Genomic DNA, 23,174 nt, shown 5'->3' on the forward strand with positions numbered 1-23,174 from the left:
TTAACCTTAAAATCAGGTTTTATATACACACAGACATACAAACATGTATACACACAGTTTGAATTATAAAAAACTGGTAAATTCAACTGCTTTGGCCTACAAAAATAGCAATTTTATATGCTCTAGCCAATAATAATTTATTTTGAGTGTTTTGTAAATTATATATGCGTATACAGAAATAAAATATAAAGTTCTGGAAAGGAAAAAAATAGATGTCTCTAACTGGCTGGCATATGGAATTTTTGACCCTTTTTTTTCTATATTTATAACTTCCTAGAAGTTTTATTATTTTTATTTAAATTCAATTAGCCAATAATATAGTAGTACATCATTTGTTTCAAATGTAGAGTTCAGTAATTCATCAGTTACATATAATGCCCAGTGCTCATCACATCATGTGCCCTCCTTAATCCCATCACCTAGTTACCCCATCTCCTCACCCACCTCCCCTCCAGCAACCCTGTTTCTTTCCCATAATTAAGATTTTCTCATGGTTTAACTGCCTGATTTCTTCCCATTCTGTTTTCCCTCCATTCCCCTATGATCCTTTACGCTGTTTCTTATATTCCTCATATGGGTGAAATAATATAATTGTCTTTCTCTGATTGACTTATTTCACTCAGCATAATACCCCCCCAGTTCCATCCCTGTCAATGTAACTGGTAAATTCTATCTTTTCTGATGGCTGAGTAATATTCCATTGTGTGTATGTATAAATACACACTATATATTCTTTATCCATCCTTCTGTCAATTGGACATCTTGGCTCTTTCCATAATTTGGCTACTGTGGACACAGCCACTATAAAGCAGGTGCCCCTTCAGATCACTACATTTGTATCTTTGGGGTAAATACCCAGTAGTGCTATTGCTGGGTTGTAGGGTAGCTCTATTTTTAACTTCTTGAGGAAACTCCATCCAATTTTTCAGAGTGGCTGTAATTTCCTGTAAGTTTTATTTACTTACTTATTATTTTTTTTAAAGATTTTATTTATTTATTTCACAGAGAGAGAGAGAGCACAAGTAGGTAGAACAGCAGACAGAGGGAGACGCAGTCTTCCCACTGAGCAGAGAGCCTGAGGTAGGGTTCAATGCTAGGATTCTGGGATCATGACCTGAGCCCAAGGTAGATGCTTAACTGACTGAGCCACCCAGGCACCACTCCCATAAGTTTTAATCTTATCTTAAAATATTTTAAAAAATAAGCAAGGAAAGGGCACCTGGGTGGCTCAGTCAGTTAAATGATCCTTGATTTCAGCTCTGGTTTTGATTTCAGGGCTGTGAGTTCAAGCCCTATATTGGGCTCCATGCTGGGTACAGAAGTACCAATTCCCTACATACCTGAATACATATATACATACATACAGAAAGAAAGATAATATAAAAATACCTCCAAATTGTTCTTCCCTACCCAAATCCCTGGACTTGAAATGAAGATCCCACACCACTGCCCCTTTTGTAGAGTGACACCTAGCCCAACTAATACCATAGGAAGCTGAAGGGGGGTTATTTTTCAATTTATGACATCGATTCCAATCTGTTTGGCTTGTCTTTTCACGGTAACAAGACACAAGTGGCCAGGGGAACAGCCAGTTGTAGAAGCCAAAATTAGCTCCAAGATAAGTCCCTCATCAGACAAATACTGCCACTATTAATCCTGAATGATGGGAAGCCTTATTGTTAAAGAGATTTAAACATGAACTAATACAAAATTTCAAGAGAGGGCATTAACAGAGAAAATACCCATCTAAAAGAATCTGGCACTATACATTTTTATAGGAACCAGCACTGAGAAGATAATAGACAGGCAGTATTTTTTTTTGACAGCTAAGGCCAAAAAGGAAGGCACGTTCAGTTATGGAATTGTCATTTTCTGACAGTAGAAATTATATAAATCCAACTACAGAGACCATTTTATTTTTTGTAGGATTAACTAAAGCAAGAATTTACCATATAAATGTAGGTATGAAGGACATGTAGTGATATAGTGCCTCACTCCTCAAAGTGCAGCCCATGTAGCAGTGTAGTGTCACCTGGGAACTTGTATGGGGCCTCATCTCAGACCTCCTGACTCAGAATTTTCATTCTGAACATATTCCCAGGTGATTCAAATGTTAGAGAAGCAATGATATAGTAGACATGATGTCTTCAGCTCTTGTTTTACAACTGTATGGGAACACTGATCAACCGTGGGTCAGAGGGATTCATTAATGGAGAAAACACCTAAAGACTCCTATCCCTCTTCAGACCCTGGACCAGGCTCATTTCTTATGGGAAACTGTTGAAGGAACTGATCTAGAGAAAAGTCAGATAACAATTCTAGAGAAAAGGAGAATTGGGTTACAGGGACAAGAGATATTGGGAAATATTTGAGCAGGCTTCTTTTTTTTTTTTTCTTTTTTGGTTTTTATTTATTTATTTGAGAAAGAAAGTAAGAGAGAGAATGAGCAGAGTAGAAGGGCAGAAGGAGAGGGAGAACCAGACTCCCTGCTGAGTGGGGACCCTGACACGGGCACTATCCCAGGACCCTGGGATTGTAACCTGAGCTGAAGGCAGTCGCTCAGCCAACTGAGCCATGGGCTACCCAGGTCCCCCAATGAGCAGGTCTTTCACATGGAAGAAGTCAAAGCAGTCTATCCTTAAGACAGTCAAACCTAACACTGATGGCTGGAAACTGAAGTAAGAGGAACGGTTCTCTCGATATAAGAATTTTCTTACAAGTAGGTATCAAGGACAAGAACTACAAGAAGGCCAATATTACTTCTACTACTGCCATTACCATTTCTACCAGCAGGAACTATTAATTGCATGCTTATTCTGTTCAAACAGTTTTTGTTTGATTTTATTTTAAGGTATTTTACCCTTATATTATTCATCTTTTTAACCTATTGTCAATTTGAACAATTCAGAGATATTAAATAATTTGTCCAAGTTCACCCAATTAGCAAGTGGCAGAACCGCCATTCAAACTCAAGCCATGCTACTTCCACAATGATCTCCAATATGGGAGATACTTAAGAGGGTCTTCAAGTATCACATAAACTAGAAACAATTTAATACTTCCCAAACCTTCCTTGCTAAATATCAGAGCCATCCTAAGTACTTTTGTGGAGATCTAGATTCTAGAGCCTGATTCCTGAAAAGTCTGTTGTATTTTGGTTGGGAGACGGGAGGAGATTGGAAAATACGCCTCTTTCGACATCTGGGATAATCTATTCTTTTGTGCTCCCCCCAGTCTAATTTAACACAGATGTGGGACTTGGGGAATGGGATCTATTACACAGCCATTAGTATTCCCATATCCATCCCTGGTTGTTACTAAAAGAAGGCATCCAGGACCGAGCTGTGGATTTCCCACAATGCCAGAATACAGTAGTGGAACATAGAAGGGCCCCCAGATTCTAGATTTTCTATGAAATTGGCCATGTGACCCAGGAAAAGTAGTAAATAGCTCTGTGCTTCTTTATCTGAAAAATGGGAGCAGTTATACTTTGCTGTTCCCTAGGGATATCACTAGGCACTTTAAAAAAAATGAAACACTTTTATCTTCTTGCAGGAGGTGTTTTGAATAATAATGACAATGAAAATAAAAATAAAAATAAATGCACAGAGCCCAACATTTTCTCTAAGAAAACATGTTCCTAAATGCATTAGCTGTCCAAAAAGAGACAAATAGAGTTGCTTTCATTTGTTTTCCGTTTTCTTTATTCTCATAAAGCTCATTAGCCAGCAATTATGCAACAAATGCACATGGAAAAATAGCTGTAGACTTTGAATTTTGTCTGACTGCTGAGATGTCTCAATATGCTAATGAAGAAAAGATGAAAATTCACACGAACTTAAAAATATAGTCAGTTAAAGCCCTAAGTGCATGAGTCAGTTCAGTGCACTATGCTGAAATGCTTCCTGAATGGAGAAATAACATGCTAACACCTAATATATTTTAAAAATGAAAATGATTTAATAGTCTAAATAATCATCACCTGTGACTACTTTCATTTTTTCCTCATGGGTAGACTGTATTTCTCTAGATAAATCTTACCTTTTTTTTTTCTGGTCTCACTAGTTTAAGATCATCAATATCACCACCTTAATAACTGCTTATTGAAAACAGGTATAGTAGAATAGTGGAAAGAATATAAACATTTTAAAAAGACCTCAGTTTATTCTCAGTTCCATCACCTATTAACTATTAAACTAGGACAAGTTCCTTAAATTCTCTGGGAAATTAGGGTGGTAGTTCTTCCTCAAATAAATGGTCTGAGCATCACAGATTATTTATGTATCTGGCACAGTACTTGGCACATTGTAAGTGTTCAGCAAATCTCATTTTTCTAATTCCCCATTTTTGTTGTATTAAGAGGAAAATGGGAGAAATTCCCTAAATCAGTGTTTCCTTGTAAGGACGTTCCTATCTTAGGCCAGCTGACTGGTCCTCTAGTCCTTGAATTATAGGCAAGATGGTGCATATGAGGGTCTGAATTTAGGTACAAATGCCATTTGAACCTAAGAGTGTTTTGGTTTTCAATGCAATGGGGAAAACTGCAAGGTACTCGTGCTATAAAATCTAAAGCGCCCAGCTTCTCTTGACAAGAGTTGTAAAGTCCCTTAAGAAACAGAGTTTTTAGCTCTCCAGCACCCTGAAAGAGCAAGATACATGCTTTAGTCTGTCTAGAGCCCCAAATGCTCTCTTTGCCACGACTGGACCAGATGGCCCAACTCCTCAGTGGACCTGTGTTTTGGGGACGATGCCTACTCCTCCTGCACAAACCACTCTGCTTGGAGTGGTAACAACATGACCCTTCCCTCCCCTGAGCTCAAAGCCCTCTTCTTCTTTCTGCCAGGTCTGGAACTAGCAGAAATTGTCATTAAGGGTTTTTGTTTTTGTTTTTTAATTTCTCATCTGGAGAATACCGTCTTCCATGTGAGGGACCATTCAGTTAGGGAAAGAGTCTGTTCTTAGTTTCAAAACTGAAACTACACAATATGTCTCTAATCCACTTGAAACATCAGCAAACAATCTACTTGCCCCTGTGAACTGAAACAAAAGCATAGATCAGGTCTGTGCCCAAAACGGCCTTTGCTCCCCACCCACCCCCCAGCCTGTACTCAGCCCTGTCCACATGGGAAGAACTTGGCCTCCAGGAAGCCTGGTGTGCTCGTTCAACTGGGAAAATGTCACTTTTTCTTCTTGGAGATTTTACCCTGAAGGGCCTGGACCAGACGTTTTTCTAGGCCCTTTCAGACCTTACTCTTATGTACCAATGATTCCAGTTGTTTGAATTTACATCTGTTAAAGTTTTGGAAGGACTTGGGCTAACATCTCATTGGTCACTATCCATCACCCTTTTTCCCACTAAACTCAATCTCACTGATCCCATCACCAAATTCAACACCCTTTCACTCAATTCCAAGTCAGCTTGAGCACTGTCAGGTAAATAAATTCAAGGACAGAACTGCAGATGCCTCTGGGCATATAAGAAAACACACCCTTTCTCTGGGACACAGGACTGGAGCCGAGCACCCCCTCCCACACTCCGCGCACATGGGTAGTAATCGCTTGCACAGTGTATGCAGGAGACCTGCCAAAGAGTGGTAGAAACATACATGCAGGTGGGTCCCCATTACCAGCATTATTCCCCTCAACCCCGACCTGTCAATACCACTTGGAAACTGTTCTTATATATTAAAATTATTGACTGTTAGTGAGGAGTGCTACAGTTTTCAATGTATTTGATGATCTCTGTTGCTAGTCCTGCATGGTTCTTAACTGGCCTCAGAATTAAAGGTCATATCTAGAATCCATTTCACTTACTCAGAAAACATATTGTGGATTGAGCTGAACACTGGGGCAAAACATTTTACATGCAGGACCCTGCTTAATATTCCCAGAGATTATTTTGTATGTGCTGTTGTCATTTCCACTTAATAATGATGAAATCAGGATGCAGAAAGGTTAAGGGACTTGCCCAAGTGTGCACACTTAGTGAGCAGCACAACAGGAACCTGAACACCATGTGTGTGGTTTTCTTAGGATACTGAAATGCTCTGCTAGAAATTTTATTTTGAGGAGCTAGATGTAAAAGCCCCTCTTAATGATTACAGAGATCCTGGGTTCTTCCTGATACACAGGGTATTTTGTTTGTTTGTTTGTTTAGGATGGTAAGGGAATTTGGAAAGAAGGATCATACCCAAGTCGTCAGGCAAGAAATGCATAAGGCATGACCTGGTCACAGGGAGTATCTCAGGCTATCCTGCTCCCAGAATAAGCAAGCAGGGGGCTTTCCTTTGTGGGTGGCTGACATGTTTACAATGAGAAAATAGGGAGAAGCATCAAGAGGATAGGAGAGAGAGAGCAGAAGAATCAACAGCCACTGCCTGGTGGCAGGTAGAAGGATGGTGGAGGTCAAGCTGTCATTGTTTTTTTTGTTTTTTTTTGTTTTTTTTCTGGCTGGTTTTAAGACATTTTTATTTTTGACATTTCATTATGGTAAGTTTAGATATGTATTTACTTTCTTTTTTTTTTTAAACTTTATTTATCTAACAGAGAGAGAGAAAGATCACAAGTAGGCAGAGAGGCAGACAGAGAGAGACAGAGAAGCAGGCTCCCCACTGAGCAGAGAGCCTCATGAGGGGACTCGATCCCAGGATCCTGAGACCATGACCTGAGCTGAAGGCAGAGGCTTAACCCACTGAGCCCCCCAGGCGCCCCTGTATTTATTTTCTTTAAAAAAAAACAAAAAACAAAAAACAAAAAAAAACCTAGATTCACTGTGATCCTTAAATCTCTGAATTTGATGTTTTGCATGGCCTGCATGTAATTTTCAAGCCATTACATTTTCAGATATTGCCCTTGCCCCATTTCTTCCCTCCCTCCAAGTTCAAGTAAACTACCTGCGGACTTCCGCCTCTGTGTTCTCCAGCTCTTGACAATTGGTTATTCTAAACGTTGTCTCTCTCTGCTGCATCCTGCACAATTTCTTCTCATCTACCTCTTATTAATTCTCTTTTCAGTTGCATCTAATCAACTGCCAAACCCACCCCTGAATTTTAAATGTCAGGTATAGTTGCTATTTTAGCTTCTATTTATTTAATTTTTAAAAACACTCAACAGCACGAAAGTTTCTTCTTCTTTCTAGATACTTTCAAGTTTGTCCTTTTTAAAAAAAATTAAATATACTAAGTCTACTTGTTGTGTAATTTGTATTTGATAATTTTATGCCCTGAAGTCATGGGGAGTCCGTCTCTACAGCTAAGGTTTCTGTCTGCTTCTACTCTCAGCTGCTTGTTGTTTGGGGCATTTGTTTATCTGAGACTATGGGCTGGTTACTGGCTTTGAAAATTACTTTGGGGGGATTTCTCAGGACCTAAAATTAGGAAATATTCTTCTAGAGAGTTTTCATTTCCCTTTCTCTGAAACCGGGATACAGATCATGTAAAACCTTAATGCAAACACTTAAATGCAAGGTTTGAGGGATTTGGGAGTCACATTTATAATGGACAATTGGACTGAAATTTCACTAGAGGACCAGAAATGGGTTGTCTTCCTGCTCATACCCATCCTGAATCTGCTCATGCAGGGCAATGGTCACCCCAGCTCCAAGAGGGTAAGCAGAGGAGAATGACTTACTCTGGTTTGCCCTCACCTAGATTCAAGTGCCAACAGTGCTTATCAGACTGCTCACCTTGGATTGGTTTTGAGTTTCCTCTTGCTCGCCCCCAGAGGTTTCGACAATGGACCTACAAATCATTCAGTGATGGTTAGAGAAGATTTTTCTCCATCCTACTCAACAGGTTCATTTTTATAAACAAAAGCATTCAGAACAGTAAACATGGAAAGCATTTTCCATGTTTTGAATTCGCTGCACTGGTACTCACTACATTTTATGGATGCGGCCATTGAGGCACAGAGAAGTTAAGCTAAGCTCCTGAAATCAGCCAGCTCTTGAACAGTAAAGACAGTGAAAGTGCAGGCTGACTGTCCCTGGGCCCACACTCTTAACCATGACAAGGCTATGATATTTTGGGGTCCCCTTCAGACAGAGGTATAAAAATTGCTCTATTATACAGAATGCCTCCATATGCCACTCTACTATCTGATCCTAAATTTTTTTGGTCTTGCTTTTAAAAATCCTCTTGACAAACCCTATATTTCTAACATTCTTCTCTTTACAATGCCACGGTTACCTGAACTGGTGTCTGCTTTAGTTTCTTCTAATTATATTTATATTCCACTTATTTTGGCATATCCAAAAATTTTCTCAGTAAGTACCAGTAAAAATACCACCTCCCTAAGCCTTCCAGTGTGTGAAGCACCAGACACTTAGCTCATATCCCCGATAACGCAAATTTATTATTTTCCAGTGAGGACACTGATGCTCTGATGAGTTAATTTATTAACGCCAAACTCGTATCTGGTCCAGGCAGGATCTGACTCCTAATCTGCCTCAAAAGCCTGTGCTCCTAACCACTATCTTTTATTTATCTCTTATCTCTGTATATAAATGCATTGTGTATGTACTTCCTGAGGCTTTTTTCACTTTTCTCTTGTAAGAGTATTATTTTGAGACATGTCCCCCACTATATAATAAACACCTTGGGAAATAGGATTACTTCCCAGGCAATAAGACTAGCATGATGTCTATACATAGTTAAGTGCACAATCTGTCTTGTGATGACTGGATAGACTGCTGAATACAAGGAGATGATTTTCTCAAGGACTAGAATTTGGCTTTTTTGAGATTCTTTATCAGTGTTTAATATTTTCTCTGCTTAAGTGCTTTCTGTACTTTATTACTCTTGGTGAGATGTTCCATATTAGCTTGATGTCCATTGATTTCTGAAAGGACCTTCAGTGATGTTTTAATTACTGATTGTGAGATAAGCCGTGATTAGCAAATAATGATCTAGAAATTGCAAAGACACTGCCATTGGTTATTGGGCACTTGGAAAGGGCCCATGAACTTACAAGAACATTGCTGGTATTTAATGAATGAGAGAAAAACAATTTAAGGTCACCCTTTCAGTAAATAATTAGTTGTACACTTTAAGTCTTTAAGAAATGTTTAGTAACTGGCCAAATCACTTGGTTTTATGATGGGGGGAGTGCTATGAGAAGACATGTAGCTAGCCAGCAAATAAAGAATTTAGGTCAGAACACGGACTGGGAGAATTGCAAAATGATCATTATGATCTGTTGCTTCACTTGTTACATTGTATACATCATTATGTTAATCCTGCCGGTAGTTCTCTTCATAAACAGGTCAAACTAATTACCCAGTAGGGAGACATAGTGGACTGGCCTCTAAACTTATTTATAAAACCTTATGAGGTGTCCTTTAAAATATGAACTTGGTCTCTAATTAACATATGACAGCAATGTGCCTATTAAATTGGAAATATAGCCATTTGGAGAGACATTTAGGTGAACACACTGATCACTCGGATGCAAAGGTAACTACCAACTCTAGTTTTTAAATTGTCCAGTGACACTCTGGAGGAATGAAGCATTTGCATACCCTCCAGTAATGCACTGCACAGTATAGGGCCCTGGTGATGTGTCCCAACAACTGAGCTGCATTGCTCATTCGTTATTCTACAGACTGGGGGACTCAGAGGTTTATTCTCCAGTCTGGGACTTAGTTTCTTCATCTATAAAAAGGATTTTGAACCTGATAATCTCTCAGGCTCATTTCAGCTCTAAAATGTGTGATAAACTTTTTCATGGTGCATTTTCATCAATAGGCTATTCTTTTATTATTCTTCTTATGATAAACTCTTCTTATAATAAACTTCAGACCCTTTTGTGACTAAGCAAATAGCTTTGAGGCAGAGCTGAAAATAGGCAGAGGACAATGTGCATATGTAAACTGTATGATGACAGGGCAAATTGCCTAGGACTGTGATGGAATTAGGAGTGATATGCTTGGGGGTACAAGTGATGACAATGACGATGTAAATGACAATGAAGATGACTAACATTTGCTGAATGCTTGTTTACTATTCCAGGCAATACTGTCAGCATTTTGGGGATATTATCTTAATTAATCTTCCAGAAAATCTTACGAGTATCCTAGCACTATAACCACCCATAATATAGATGAAGGAACTGAAGCACAAGGAAGAAAGATAACATTTCTTAAAAAGATTTATTGATTTATTTGAGAGTGCAGGAGAGAGCATACCTGAAAGCAAGGGGAGAGGTACAGAGGGAGAGAGAATCTCAAGCAGACTCCACACTGAGCATGGAGCCAGACCTGGGGCTCAATCCCACAACCCTGAGATCATGACCTGAGCCAAAACTGAGATTTGGATGCTTAACCAACGGAGCCACCCAGGTACGCTGAAAGATAACATTCTTAAAACCACACAGCAGTAGAATGGTAGAACCTGGATTTGAATCCAGGGAATTTAGCTTCAAATACTGCTATCTTCACCAGGCTGACTTTCTCTCTCTTCAGAGGTAGGTGGTATTTGAAACAATGGGAGGGTTTTGATGGTATTAGGAGGATATATGGAGCAAAGCTCCCATTCCCACAGAATTCCCATAGTAGAAAGAGACACAGGGCACTGTAAACATAAAACAAATACCTCTGTGCTATTTAGTGATCTTGGAAACCTAACCACTGTGCAAAAAAAAAAAAAAAAAGTCCTTATGAGTGGGGATGGAAAATATGCACTGAAATGGGGTTCTAAGGACCTCACCCTACTCCTAAACTATACCCTGCATACTATCCACCTTAGATTCACAACTGCATCACATGCAAGGAAAGATTCCAGACAGCAGAGAAGGGATCCTGGAAAACCACTTGTGCATTTCCAGGAGAAAAGACCTCAATTCCACCCCTCTTGCTGAAGAATAAAAGATAGTGTAGAGAGAGAGGTTCATCTAGATCTATGCCTCTGAAAGTAAAAGGCTTCCATCCTCAGCAAAACTTCTCCAATACATAACCTAGAATTTGGCCAATTGGATATATATTGTTTTTCTGATGATTGGGTACAGGATGGAAGAATGGGGTGGGAAGAAAAAGATCTCTTTTTTTCTTCTAGACACTTACAAATCCCAACGCTTTGGGAAAATCCAGAAAGTTTTCCTGGTAAAGACAAAATTGAAAGTGAGCCCAGGATTTGTGCAGGTTAAGATAAGAGATGGGTATGTCAGACAGGAAAGGCACATACGAAGACAAAGGAACTGGAGGGCAGATAGAAGAATCAAGTGTGCACATAGGGTCATATTATAAGATAAAGCAGGAAGGAAAACAGAACGGAGCCTCATTAGAGAGGATGGGATGAGGAACAACTACATAAGATTTATCTCTACAAATCCAATTCAAAGTGTGCAGAAAAAGAGAATCTGAGATTTGGAGCATAACTGGGTTGTCAAAACTCCCCTATTTTATTCTATTTGACCAGCTGCGATAGCAGTGATAGTCAACCTGACTGCTTTGAGGCAGCCCTTTGGCTGAGTCTAAATGTTGTGCTCTGGTTTCCTGCTTCTCCTTTCTCTCTGCTCTTCGTCTTGGTGAAAGGACATTCCCAAGAGGTCAAGGAGAGTTTGCTTTCCTCTCTTGCCTTCCCTGATCATAAAGTGCTTTATTAAAAGCTATTCCTTGAACGTTTGCCTCTTTTCCTTAGGCCTGAATAAGCAATTGTTGCCTCAGGGTGGTTTGGAAAGCAGTCCCCAAAGCACCAAACATTTATCATCTCCTTCCTTAGCAAGTAAGAGCCAGGAAAAAAAAACCCAAAGATTCGTTATTGCCTTCTCTAATGAGCATCAAGAACAGCCCAGTGTTTCCACAGGAGGGAGCAATTAAACAGGATGAGTGGCAAGAAGACATTTGGAAAGTCAGATGGAAGACTCTTGGAGGGTCTCCATTATCAGTCAGCAGACAGCAATTAGGGAGAGGCTGGAATTCTAAGACAAAGCAATTGTTGGGCGGGCAAGGGACAGGAACAAGGAGCCAGTGTTATTTTCTCTGACTATTCCTTCCTGCAGCCTCTAAATGATATTGAAAATGGGTAAAGTAGGGGTGAAAGTCACATCTTTTGGTCTCTTTAAACCAAGAGAGCTAGAGAGGTCAACAAACTTATGACATTATAGCCAGGTGTCACAGAAGTAATTCAGGAGCCAGAGCCAAGTCTCTTGGGCTAGAATTCAGAATCCACCACTTAGCAGACATTTCAGGGGTCTCAGATCAGCAACCTCTGGACCAAATACAGCCCAAAAGCATACACTGCCTAAACCACACAAAATTAAAAAAAAAAAAAAAAAAAGTTTGCCTTAGGTGTCAACATTTAAATCTCGGGAAATTTCACATATTAAATCTAGTTTTCCAGCTTCCCTTGGCAGCAGCTGTGTGGAACGGAGGACAGTCTCCAGAGTCCTCTTTTCCCCCTTCCATAGACCTCATCCTTCCTATTGTTCTCCCACAGTTTGTCAAGGTCATTTGCATTTATTGTGCTTGCACTGGGCTTTTGTTCCTTCACAGTTCAAAAACGTTCTTTATCTTTTTACTTTTAATACAATATGGTGAAATGAAAGACCAAAAGAAAGAGCTTCATTATTTATACCTTACTCATTTATGTGCTTTGCCTGGCCCCTATGAGAGAGCTTATGCCCCATATAATAATTGCTTGCATTATTAACACTTTGTATGTGACAGGGATCCTTCTAGTCTCTACATGTTAACTCCCTGGACAAAGTACCTAGCTACTATACATTAGTATTATTATCTCCATTTTATAGAAAGAAAGAAACCAAGGTGCTAAGACTGTAAATAATGACCAGGGTCACAGCTGTTGTGAGCCTGGGCTCAAACCCAAGTATTCTGACCCCAGAATCTAGCCAGAACCTTTCTCCTATCCTGGTTCTATCCCAAGAACCCAACTGGAGAACCAAGAAACAACCACAATGAATGGTGGATATATCCCTGCCATATGAAAGCAACATGGCTCTGCCTCACCATGAGACATTTAGTCACCCAACATTTTTTAAAAGTTTATGAGGAACAAGGTGCCCTTAGCATAAGCAGGTATATAAGAGAAGAAAAACACAGGTAATAAAGTACATTTTTCCTGCAAAAGTTATAAGCTGTCCTATTATTGTTTTATTATTTATTTGTATTTTATTATTCTCATTTTCCCAATTTATATATAATGAGCTTTTACTTTCAGAAAAAATAAGAAGTTATATTCCAGAAAAAAAACTGTTGCTGCTGTATCTCAGAAGATTAATTCTCCCATGCCTCCATCATGAGTGAGCTAGAGACTGACTAGCAAATGGTATGAAGGTGCCTATCTACAAGTTTCTGCAAAAGTTGCTCAGATTCCAGGATCTTAATTTTTTTTTCCTTTTGGTGGCAAATGGTTTGGAAGAGGATTAATTATAAGTTAGACCTTTATTACTAATATAGAGGCTAACACCCAGAATTATGGTAATGACTACCTGAAAAATTCACATATCTCTGGGTATTTCCCTGGCTTCTATCTCCAGCACAGGTAATTGTGACCACTCAGTCTACAAGTGAATCAAGGGGAAAAAAAAAAACAAACACAAAACTTTCTCAGGGTACATGGTGGCTCAGTCGTTTAGAGCATACACTCTTGATTTCAGCTCAGACCCTGATCTCAGGATAATGGGATCAAGCCCTCTGACTGGCTCCACACTCAGCATGGAGTCTGCTTGGGACTCTCTCTCTCTCTCTCTCCCTCTGCCCCATCCCCGGCTCATGCACCCTGTCTCTCATTCTCTCTAAATAAATAAAATGTTTAAAAAAGAAGAAGATAAGCTTTTCTCTAGAAACTTGGGAGATAGTACCTATTATTTTCAGATCTGCTTCCTGTGAAATGACCTCTCCACCCAGAACACAGCCTAGTGCAATATCCCATTCTCAGAAGTTTCTCAAGCAACCCAGAAGTGGCCATGCTGTTCTTTCCATACTACACCTTTTCTTCCACCTTCCCCCAAATTTTGCCCCAGGATAAGATACTTTATGTTGCAAATGTGATTCCTTATTACCAAGCCTTACTTCTATTACATAAGTAATAATATATCTGTGAAGGACAAAAAGAGGAAAAGAGTGGTTTTTTGTTTTGTTTTATTTTTGGGGTTTTTTGATTTATGCTTGATGAGATGAGAAAACTTCCCCTACATGTCTTTGCTTTTAATAAGGGTGATCATTTTGGGGTGGGTAATTTGGGGATGGCAACTAGAAAAGAGGCCAGAAGGTCCTGGGTTCTAATATAGTTACAAATCCCAGACAATGTTTAATTATTGAAAATGTTGGGAATTAGTATTTTTTTTAAGATTTTATTTATTTATTTATTGAACAGAGAGAGAGATCACAAGTAGGCAGAGAGGCAGGCAGAGAGAGAAGGAGAAACAGGCTCCCCACTGAGCAGAGAGCCGGATGTGGGGCTTGATCCCAGGACTCTGAGATCATGACCTGAGCTGAAGGCAGAGGCTTAAGCCACTGAGCCACCCAGGTGCCCCAGGAATTAGTATTTTCTTTTGAAGATGAAAGCATGTCACCTTACAGGAGATTATAAAAGAAATATAAACCAGAATGGTCAAATGGAAGACATAGATATACCTAATCCTGAAATTGAGGCAAATTAAGAAATATCATTTTGTAAATGTAAATGTAAATTTACATTTGGAAATTACTTTTGTAATTTGTAATCTGTAAATTACATTTTGTAAATTTCTTTACAAATTGTAAAGAAAAGGAGGAAAGAAAAATGAGTTAGAGGGAATGTGAATACATTTACACTGGTAAAAACATTCTCATTTTTATTTGGTCTCCACATGGGGAGACCAACAACATTTGACTTGCGACTTCCTTCATGAAGCCTTCCCAGACCACACATTTAGAATTCATCTGTCTTTTGCACTCTCGCAGAAATTTTGTAACTGCTATACCACTTCTGTTATGTGCACTTCTTACTCCACCATTAGCTTGTAAGCTCTGTGATTCTGTTGTAAAATCTGTTCTTCAAAAGTGACATATGCCACAAACTGAGAGATTAAAAAGATTGAAGATCTAAACTACTGCTTTTTAGAACTGCTGGGTTGAAGGAAACAGCAAAATTATCCATCTAGCACGGATGCCCAAGCAGCTCTTAAATGCTCACCTGGCAGGGTCATGTAAGATGGTAACCACACACAGGAAGAGGGCTGCTTTGGAAGATGCTGATCTTCTAACTGTGCCTCATCTCTCTTGCAGCCGTGTCTTGCTCCACTAGCAGAACACTTGTCTGCAGAAGGCTAGTGACTATCACTCCAAACTTGTCATGCATTATTTCCCCCCTCCCATATTAGACCCTAGGAACCTGGCCTTCTACTTCTCTTACACTCCAGGGTTGTTTCCACTACAGCAGATTTCAACGCACAGTTCCCTTTGCCTGAAGAGCATGTTCCCAAATCTTTGCACATTAGACTCTGTTTCTAATTCATATTTCAACTTCACTGTCACTTTCTTCAAGAGGACACACCTTGCCATCCTATAAAATCATCACTCCCTCTAAGGTACCCTGCTTTACCTCACTGTTCTTATCTTTATGGCATTCATCACTACCAGGAATTGCCTTTCTTATCTGTTCATTCATCACTGTTTTTTTTGTTTTTTTCTTTTTCTTTCCTGTTTCCCTACTGAATCTAAGCCTTAAGAGAGTTTGTTCTATTCCTGGCTGGTGTTCATACTAGTGCCTGGAACACAGAAGGCACTCAATAAAGTTCTATGAATAATGAATGGAAGAGGGAAATGTGTTTATTGAACACATACCATGTGGCTGGCACTGTACTGAGTGCTTTCAAATACATAGTTTCTTTTGATTTTTGCCAAAAGTTTTGAAGGAGGCATTACTAATCCCCAATCTGCAAGTCGAAAAAGCCTCAGAGAGATGGAGTCATTTGTCCAAAGTTACGCAGCAAGTGGGAAGAAGAGTACAAAAACATGGCCGATCTACTAAGTCACTAAAGTTCCAAAGTCCATGTTTATTTCATTCCATCATACAGATTCCATGTACATCAACCTCTTACTCAACCAAGTGAGCAGCATATTCTGTGACTCCTGAGTCTGACCTTTTGAAAATATCTTGCTGACAGTTGGAATCAATACTTCTGCATGTCAAGCTGTAATTTTTGCCACCTATCTGACATATTATTCCCATGTAACTCTGCCTCCTTTGATCCACGCCAAAGACTGTCAGCTTCCACTTGAGAGAGAAGAGAATTCAGAATGAAGATAGCTAACCATTAATTCCCTACTGCAGTCAGGAGTCTGCCATCTAGGTCTGGAGGACTCATGCCCTCAGTTGGAATTTTTAAAAATGCAAAAAGTGGTCCCCTTCCTTTGGGCAGTTTGATGTTTTGAAAGTCTTCTCTTCGTGATCATGTCAGTCAGATGCTATTCTTCTGTTATATTGTTACACAGCCTCGCTTGGCCTAGAAAGTCCAACATGATCTGGTTGTTGCCTACTTCTTCACCCCAATTCCTGCCATCGCGCCTTCTCATGTCTCAGCTGTGCATTCCTATTTTATTTTCAGTTAGTCCTCAATGATCTCTAACACCGTCTTGCTTTGCTTTTCTGTCAAAATACCCTCCAACTATAACTTCATCTGGTTTAATTTCTCTGTAAGATTTTTTTATTCCTAAATGTGGCTTTTTCTGTCAAGTATTCCCTGATCATCCACATTCTGTTGGCAGACTTTGATATCTCTTTATCTATGATTACAGTGTACCTTGTAATATCTCCCTAATAACTCCACTGTATTTTAATGAATACTTGTATTTTTGTCTCTTCTAGATTACCAGCAATTTGAGGCAGTGTCTTATGACAGAAGTAGCAGCAGCAGTAGCAGAAAGAGTTGACGTTTATGCAATGCGTACAAAGTGCTAAGCATTGTATGGGACACTTTACATCTATTATCTCTTTTAATGCTAGCAATACTATTATTCAGTATATATGGAACATATTATTTGCTCAGTTGAGTGTATTATTTTGGATACTTAACACTGAATTCCCACAAAAGTATGTAATATGTATCATTACTCCCATTGCACGGGTGAAAAACTAAAGGTCAGAGATGATGAATGGTTTATTCAAGGCCCAGAACTAGTCAATAGCAGAGCAACAATTCAAACACAAAGGGAATGCTCCTTCTTCTTTAGGCTACATACCTATGGAAATGCTGTGTTTTGTTTATGTCAATGTCTGTTGAACCAGTGAATTTATTTCTGTTTACTGAGCCTGCTATTTGAGGTCATCCATAAGCCAGTGTTATCGCCTTACTCAATTCATCTATCCAAAGACTCTTCCAGCAATCCGAAATAATGCTTTTCTACTCCCCAACTCATCCTGCTCACCCCTCACACTTGGCACACCCAACTTGAAAAGTTAGCACTTTTCTTCCCTGCCTATAAAAATGGCCCCTCAAATCCCAGGTTTATTTTAGAACCTCAAACTGGAGAATGCTAGCCAACTTCTAAATGCAATATCACTATCTGGTAAATCTTGGTACATCTTTAGCATGCGATCAAGCAACAGATTGTACAGGAAGAAATTAGTGGCAGATCAGCTTTAGAGTCCAACTGCCTCAGTTCAAGTACCAGGTCTACCTTTCATTGCCTATTGAAGGTTGAGTTTGGGCCAATACTTAAGCCTCGATTTCCTTCTCTGTGGAGTGAGGATAATAACAGTACCTGATCTCACAGACTCACTCTAAGAACTAAAGCCGAGAATTCACTGCAGTCGTTAGCATAGCTTCCCCTTCATTTTAAGGACTCAATATATGGTACCTCATATTATCATCTCATTCACAGGAGATTTTCAATACCAAAATGGACTATGTCCTTGAGTTTATAAACAGAGAAACAGGGGAAAGCTAGTGATTCAAAGTCACACTGTTCAACTAAGAGTCCCATACAAGTCTTCATGACTTCCAACCTCAAGGAGTTATTTATGTAACTGTCTGTATCCAACAAGGATATGAGGCTTCAGAGTATGAACACTTATTCTTAATCTTCTTTCCTATTCTTCACTGTTCCTAAACAACCATCATTAAAAATTCCCCAAGTAATGAACTGCAGAGTTTCTAGAAGACTATCATTTTTAGCTAAGACTTAACATGCGATGGTATTTTTTTCTGCCATTGCGTCAGCTTCTTTTGAGATGGAGACTAGCTCTACATAGTAGCAGCAGTATATTCAAAAGGGAGGAGAAAGAAAGGAGGAGGGAATGAGGAAAGAGAGACCCATTATGAATAATCCTAGAAATAGAATCACTAGACTTGCAAATTTCAAGCATCTGGGGAAGGAATCAGACTTGCTATAGGAAATGGCTATTTACTGAGAGATGAAGAGACTTTGTTTCCCTAATCCAGAGCCTGCTACGCCTTATGTTTCTAGGTTTCAAAGAAAATGCAAATTGAGGAGAGAACAAAATCATTTATTTTTGTCAAAATATCTCATCTAACCCAAGACAAACTTTCCACAGACTTGTGGACCATGACAAACTGTTTCCTCCCTAATGTCCAATGACACAGGCAGGGTCTGATGAATCCCTCAGAACTGTATAATCTAAATTTGTAACTTTTCCTTTCTGGGACTGCCATAACCAAAGTTAAGAAGAAGTGAAGTTTACCATTCTATACCTGTGTATCATTTCTACTTTCCTCCCATCTCACGTATTCACTCATCATCCTTACTGGGGCTGGCTTTCACATCACATGCCACCCTATGATTGGCCAAAGCCTTCCCTGGAAGACTGTTTTCTATCCCAGTTAGTTTGCCAGAGCCCAACATTCATTATTTTCCCTCAAAATTCTGATTCTCTTAATGTGAGAACCATAACCGTACTGTAAGATTCTTGAGAGTAGGGCCTTGTCTTATGCATATGTTTCTCCGAAAATAGCAAGAAGAAGGCATATAGTATGAAAGTCAATACATATTTGGTAGGTGTGAAGATGAATAGAAAAATAAAGAAATTCACTAAATGTGAGAAAGGAAGAATCTATACAAAATAAGTTAAGTTATGGCCAATAGAGAAGGTCTCTCATTGGTCCTTTCTTTTTAGAGGATTTCCCCCCCTAATTGCAGTATTGCTACAGATGATATGTGGGGCAAGTATATTTTTTTCTCATTTCTTCCAGAAATACTCTGTAGGCAGCCACACAATTCACATATCTGGCAAGGACTGGATGTGTGTCGTGTAAGTATCTGACTGTTGTCTTCTAATATGTAAATTAGAAGTGGGTATGAGGACCCAATCTAATTTCGATAAGCTCCTCCCAATGAATACATTAACATAGAAAATAAATAATAATAATTTAATTTCAAACATTAAAGATTGAAGACAAAAGCTTAGTTAGATAACAGAGAACTTGAGTTCAAAATATCTGATACAGAACAGGCTTTGTCCAGAGCTAATTGAGTAAGCTCATTATAGGAGAAATTAGAATTGAAAACTTTTAGGGGTAAAAACTAAGATATATCAGTCTTAAAAGGATTGTGATAGGAGGTTGAAGATTAATACAAAAGAGCTTTGTATCCTAAATGTGAAGACTTGCATTGAATTCTGTTTCAACGAATAATTAATCGTTCTAGAGCCCTGGGACACTAATTTCATCACTCTAAATCATTTACCCCTTCTACAAAATGAGGAAGTTGACTGCAAAGTGCTCATTTTATCGGGAAGGAAGCCACATTCCCACTAAAGAAACATGATTACTAGGGACGATAATGAGAACCCAGTGTGAACAGCCATTTTCTTCCTCTGCCCCCACAGAGGGGAGGATCAGGGGACCAGATGAAGCTCCCGCTTTGCAGCTCAGGCCAAACTTGCTTTCATCAATTCTCTGCTGCCTTTGGGATTTTTCAATATCCAAAGTTTTGAGGAGACCAGTGATTCACCCTTTTTCTGCAGCCAGCCGACAGATCACACAGTGACCGTGGCTTTGAGGTGACATGAGCAGTTGTTCAAAGTCAGAGCTGTTTCAATTTATCTCTTCCTTTTCAATTTAAGCTTCTTTCCAAAGGGGCTATAAACTATTCTGGTTGAAGCTATTTTCTTTCATCAAGTCTCCCTCAGATGAAAGACAAGGCAAACACCAGCCAGCAGGACAATGGTATCTGGGCGCTTTGCTTGCTTTCTTGTTGCAAAAGAATGATCAAATTCTGATCTGAGACCATCTGACAGGACACTTCAAGTTGGCCTGTTATGGTCTTAATATTTACATTGTAAAAATCTCTAGAACGGCAATATCCAAGAGAAATATAATGTAAGTCACAAATGTGAGCCTCATATGTTAAATTTTCTAGTAACCACATTATAAGACTAACATTATAATGTTATAATGTTATAAGACTAAGAAAAGACGGGTGAAATTAATTAGCATATTACATTTAACCCAATGTATGCACAGTATTATAAATTCAATATGAAATCATATGTGTGATAGTTTTCCTAAGTCTACAAAATCATCGTGGATTTCATATAGCATATCTCAATTCAGACTAGCTGTTATTCAAACGTTCAGTAGATGCATGTGTTAGTGGTTGCTGTTTTGGACAGTGCAGTTCTAGACCCTGGATGCCTTTATTTGTTCAACATGTATTTTATCAGTATGGTATATGGAGGCTTTTTCCAGCAGAAATAAAATGTTAACAAGGAATGGGCTATCCATACATGTTGTGCTGAAGATAAAGCAGCACGTTAACTACTTATTTCAAAAACGTGATGATTTGGGATGCCTGGGTGGCTCAGTTGGTTAAGCGGCTGCCTTCGGCTCAGGTCATGATCCCAGCGTCCTGGGATCGAGTCCCACATCGGGCTCCTTGCTGGGCAGGGAACCTGCTTCTCCCTCTGCCTCTGCCTGCCTCTCTGTCTGCCTGTGCTCGCTCGCTCTCTCTCCCTCTGTCCCTGACAAATAAATAAATAAAATCTTTAAAAAAAAAAAAAGTAAATTTCTAAAAAAAAAAAAGTGATGATTTCTTAAATTATTTTTGGGGGGTGGAAAATAATACTGGAAAGGGACTGCCCTATAAAGGAATAAGAGTCCATAATAGCAATAATCATTATAAATGGAAATAATAATTTCTGAAGTATATATGATTGATCAGGGTAGGTAGGGCAAATGTTTTCAGAGATCTTTATATGTCAATATGTAATAACAAAATGAGATAAAACAAATAGTATATTTTATAGAACTATAAGGGATAAATTCTACCTCTCAGAAGTTGAAACGCTGTAAAGATTGCTGATATTCATGGCTGGAGGGAAGGGGAAAGGAGCCTACACTACCCCCCGACATGACACTGCAGGTAAAACTGACACAAATTTATGACAAAAATTTGTCATATATCCTTAAAAATTCTATCTTTCAACACAACCATTTTAATTCCATATACTGAGGAAATATACTGGATAAGGAAATAAAAATGAACATGAAGGATGCCTACTTGACTGAGACTACTGAAAATTTGGGAACAATCTAAATAGCGACTAAGAAAGTGATAATTAAATATATTGTAGATGTGCACAGATGTACTGAATAGAATATTATGCAGCCATAAAAAATGCCAATATAATTTTATATTTATTGGAATATATATGTGTGTATTTATTATTAAGTAAGAAAAGTCAGTCTATATATTTTGGAACAATATACAGAAGACACCATTTAAAACACACACATGACAAGTGGAGATACTTAAATTCTGCCTTCTACTTTTTTGGAAATAATATTATCTTAGTGAGCAAACACTGTTTTAATCAGAACAAACAATCTCTGAATTTTGAAAAGAACTATGCCCTGGAAACCTTCAGAATAACAAAAAAATTAGTGTAAAAAAGGAAAATTATAGGCAGTGGTGGTTAGGAAACCTTCTTCGATGAGAAGAGCAATGACAGAAGAGAATGCAAGGAGAATATTCTTCATCAAAAGTAAATTTTCCTATATCTCATTTATCTCTAAAGTGATTTAGTTGCAAGCCTTTGATCTTTGTTAACTTGAAATTTAGAGGGGAAAAAAAGCCACGTCAAAAATGTGCTGTAAAATGAGTTCCTATTTGACAAGTCTAAAGATTACAGCCTTCAGCCAGCCATGCACTCAAGTTTACCTGGGGGAAGAATGAAAGTGTTGAACTGGGAAATAAAATAATAGTAGAGCAATTAAAACATAAAAGTAGCTCCGAGAAAGGTCAACTGAGGGTGTGTCATACAAAGGACAAAACATTGGCAGGTCCTTTCAACAGGGAAAAACAGAACACAGGGTGTCTCTTGGCTCTCTGAGAAGAGAGAGAAGGATCCAAGCTTACTGTACTATCCTCTGTAACATGCGCTATGCCCCATCTACTCCTTTCCCACACTCCCTCAATTTATATGATCCACCTCCCTTTTGGACCACCCTTATGGTCTCAAACCAGCTCAAATCTCCCACTCAGTACCTACTGGGTGCTGTCCTTCCCTGACTCCAAGCCATCAAATGTTGCCCAGGCTTTCTGGATAGCCCAGAGGTTACAAATGTGTGGCCACTCGATTGTTTGAGTTTTTGTTCTTGCTGTTTAAAAAATAATTAGTTGCCACCCTTAAAATGTATAATATTTCACATAAAGCCATATGCAGATCTTTTGCTCCTGAATAATCACACAATGAGAAACACTGAGCACACATCCACGGGACACAAAATATTTTAGAACCGAATTGCACCTGTTCATTATCAGTAGGAGGAGGGGCCTTAATGACTTGCTTCTTGCTTGCGTTTTCTTCCTCCCTTTCTCTCTTCCTCTCTCTCAGTTTTTTCACCCATTTATATCACCCACTTTATCACTGCAGGGACAGAATCTACCAGCCTCTTATGGTGCAATTTGGGGCCCTTTCCAACAAAGCCTAGCCTACTTTCCTAGAATTACTTCCCATTTCACTCTTTCCACTGATTTGTTCTCTGGGTACCCTCAATGTACTTTTCTCTTTTCCATGCTCCATATCCTGCTTTCCTATCTTGAAGACAACAGTTAAGAGTTAGGTATAAATTTTCTACAGTGTTCTCTGAATTTTCCCACCAATATGCAAAGTTAACTATTCCTTCTCTTAGACTTGGTTAGAAATTAGCGTTCATATCTTTCATTTGACAACTCTGAATTACTGTGTGCAAGTGTTCTGACACTCAGTAAGTCC

Source organism: Lutra lutra, chromosome 5 (genome assembly GCF_902655055.1).
Source record: "Lutra lutra chromosome 5, mLutLut1.2, whole genome shotgun sequence".
Classification (NCBI taxonomy): Eukaryota; Metazoa; Chordata; class Mammalia; order Carnivora; family Mustelidae; genus Lutra; species Lutra lutra.